Below are 3,901 nucleotides of genomic sequence, written 5' to 3' on the forward strand. Positions count from 1 at the left end.
ATATACATATGTATACATATATACATATGTACCTATATATACGGTATGTGTGTGTGTGTGTGTGTGTTTCTGTGCATGTGTGCATGTATATGAGAGAGAGAGAGAGAGAGAGAGAGAGAGAGAGAGAGAGAGAGAGAGAAGATGCATACAATTTCCGCCTTAGATAGGGTAGCTCCAAAGGTTGTTAACATTCCGGCTATAAGCAAATAATTTGCTCGAAGATGTCACTAGTCCCATGCCTTTCTGTAACCTGGCTGCGACCAGCCACAGTTGACTAACCGCCTTATGACAAAGCCATACTTATGACAACAGAGACATGATGGAATTTCTATGAAACAAGGCCTAAACATTTACTACTATGGAATCGATCTCGTCTCATGGAGATGTAAGACTGATAACTCTTGAAATATATTATAATTTATAGACACACATACACACACATATATATATATAAATATATATATATTTATATATAAGTAACGGTAGCGTGGCCGAGTGGTCTAAGGCGCTGGATTTAGGCTCCAGTCTCTCAGGAGGCGTGGGTTCGAATCCCACCGCTGCCAGAAAGTTTTTTTTGTTTTTTTGGTCTTCATGGTAATGTAACACCAGCCTCTTCACCCCAGTGTGAATGCGTGAATGTAACGAGTTCGATCCCGCGGGTGGGAGTGGGAAGGGAATTAGATGACTGGTGGAGTGCTGTCAGGGCATGGTGCAAGTACTGAAACTGGTTTCGAATTTCATTTCAATTCTCAAATAGACTTAGCTCTGTCAAAACTGAGATATACATAAAATGCCTCTTTGTCAGAATCACTTAAATCAGTAAAAAAAAAAAAAAAAAAAAAAATTCCATGACATCGTTTTCTCATGAAAGACTACAGGACTATTACGGTATGAAGGTCGTTGTTTACACCGACACCATCGTAGACAAATGCTAGAACAACAGCAACAACAACAAAAACAACAACAACAACATAATAATAATAATAATAATAATAATAATAATAATAATAATAATAATAATAATAATAATAATAATAATAAACTTGCTTGTAAAATGACCGATATCAGTAGTAACAATGGATATAAAATTAATTTCAATAACCGATATCAGTATTAACAATGAATATAAAATTAATTTCAATAACTAAGTAATAATAATAACAATAATACACCGTCTGATAGTATGTTTTATACCACTAGCGATGATAAACATAAAAAATAATAGAGTAATGAATATGACAAAAAAGGATATATAACAACAGCAACAAATAATGTCTAATAATAACTATAAAACCGCAAGATTTCCGGGAGTTAGGTTTAGGGCTCGTGATGATTTTATCGAGGTAACATGAGATGATTTGGTTCCAAGTTGATTTTTTCGAGGTGACATGAGATGATTTGATTCCAAGTTGATTTTTTCGAGGTGACATGGGATGATTTTGTTCAAAATTGATTTTTTCGAGGTGAAATGGGATGGTTTGGTTCAAAATTGACTTTTCGAGGTGATATGAGATGGTTTGGTTCAAGTTGATTTTTTCGAGGTGACATGGGGTAGTTTGGTTCAAAGTTTATTTTTCAAGGTGACATGAGATGATTTGGTCAAGTAAATTTTTTCGAGGTGACATGAGATGGTTTGGTTACAATTCATTTTTTCGAGGTGACATTAGATGGTTTGGTCAAAGTAAATTTTTTCGAGGTGACATGAGATGATTTGGTTACAAATTGATTTTTTCGAGGTGACATGAGATGATTTGGTTACAAATTGATTTTTTCGAGGTGACATGAGATGATTTGGTTACAAATTGATTTTTTCGAGGTGACAAGAGATGATTTGGTTCAAAGTTGATTTTTTCTAGGTGATATGAGATGATTTGGTTCCAAGTTGATTTTTTCGAGGTGACATGAGATGATTTGGTTCAAAGTTGATTTTTTCGAGGTAACATGATGAGTTGATTAAGTTCCAAATTGATTTTTTCGAGGTGACATGAGATGATTTGGTTCCGAGTTGATTTTTTCGAGGTGATATGAGATGATTTGGTTCCATCTGGATTTTTTCGAGGTGATATGAGATGAATTGGTTCCAAGTTGATTTTTTCGACGTGACATAAGATGATTTGGTTCCAAGTTGATTTTTTCGAGGTGACATGAGATGGTTTAGTTCCAAGTTGATTTTTTCGAGGTGACATGAGTTGATTTAGTTCCAAGTTGGCTTTTTCGAGGTGACATGAGATGATTTGGTCCCGAGTTGATTTTTTCGAGGTGACATGAGATAATTTGGTTCTAATTGAATTTTTTCGAGGTGACATGAGAAAATTTGGTTCCAAGTTGATTTTTTCGAGGTGACATGAGATGGTTTGGTTTAAAGTTTATTTCTTCCAGGTGACATGAGATGATTTGGTTCAAAGTTGATTTTTTCATGGTGACATGAGATGATTTGGTTCAAAGTTGATTTTTTCGAGGTGACACGAGATGATTTGGTTCAAAGTTGATTTTTTCGAGATGACATGAGATGGTTTGGTTCAAAGTTGACTTTTTCGAAGTGACATGAGATGATTTGGTTCAAAGTTGATTTCTTCGAGGTGACATAAGATGGTTTGGTCAAATCAAATTTTTTCGAGGTGACATGAGATGATTTGGTTACAAATTGATTTTTTCGAGGTGACATGAGATGATTTGGTTCCAAATTGATTTTTTCGAGGTGACATAAGATGATCTGGTTCCATTTTGTTTTTTTTCGAGGTGACATGAGATGATTTGGTCCGAAGTTGATTTTTTCGAAGTGACATGAGATGATTTAGTTCCAAGTTGATTTTTTCGATGTGACATGAGTTGATTTAGTTCCAAGTTGATTTTTTCGAGGTGACATGAGTTGATTTAGTTCCAAGTTGATTTTTTTCGAGGTGACATAAGATGATTTAGTTCCAAGTTGATTTTTCGAGGTGACATGAGATAACTTGGTTTCAAGTTGATTTTTTCGAGGTGACGAAGTGACACTAGATGATCTGGTTCCAAGTTGATTTTTTCGAGGTGACATGAAATGGTTTAGTTCCAAGTTGATTTTTTCGAAGTGACATGAGGTGATTTGTTTCCAAGTTGATTTTTTCCAGGTGATTTGGTTCCATGTTGATTTTTTCCAGGTGACATGAGAGGAGATGATTTGGTTCAAAGTTGATTTTTTCGAGGTGACATGAGATGAGATGATTTGGTTCCAAGTTGATTTTTTCGAAGTGACATGAGATGAGATGATTTGGTTCCAAGCTGATTTTTTCGAGGTGACAAGAGATGAGATGACTTGGTTCCAAGTTGATTTTTTTCCGGGTGATTGGGTTCCAAGTTGATTTTTTTGAGGTGACATGAGATGATTTGGTTCCAATTGGATTTTTTCGAGGTGACATGAGATGACTTGGTTCCAAGGCAAAACACTTTTCTCAAAGCAGCTATACATATAAATAATATGATAATGATAATAATATCTGTTTTACTCACTCATGAAAATAAGGTTGTTAAGTAATGCAGTTTGGCATTTGTAACCAATCATCGCTCAGGACGGTAAATGATGAGTTGGTGTGGTTGGACAGCGAGATGGAAGAAAAGAAGCGGGAATGGAGGTCAAGGGAAAGGCTAAAAAAGTGGGTGCAGTTAGAGGCTGAAGGGACGTTGCAAACAACCTTTAGTATTGCTACAGTGCACCACGTGAGGTGCGGTGAGGTTACAACCCTCTATGATGGTAAAAACAACAACTAATATTTCAATGATCAAAATATCAATCAAAGATCATTATAATAAACCATCAAACCAACGTCAACCAAAATAACACGGGCTGCTGAAGACCAAGAGCCCGTACCAGCACTAGATTGCCTGAATAAAAATGGAACCGCGACGCGTTTGCCTCAAACCCATC

General features: G+C 35.8%; 1 non-coding gene across 1 annotated transcript; it reads left to right on the forward strand.

Moving 5' to 3' along the window:
* The first annotated feature begins 481 nt into the window (after positions 1–481).
* TRNAL-UAG (transfer RNA leucine (anticodon UAG)) lies at positions 482–563 on the forward strand. The gene has a single exon. It is a non-coding gene; the product is annotated as a tRNA-Leu (tRNA).
* The last annotated feature ends 3,338 nt before the right edge of the window (positions 564–3,901 follow it).

Source organism: Macrobrachium rosenbergii, chromosome 9, assembly GCF_040412425.1.
Source record: "Macrobrachium rosenbergii isolate ZJJX-2024 chromosome 9, ASM4041242v1, whole genome shotgun sequence".
NCBI classification, from domain to species: Eukaryota; Metazoa; Arthropoda; class Malacostraca; order Decapoda; family Palaemonidae; genus Macrobrachium; species Macrobrachium rosenbergii.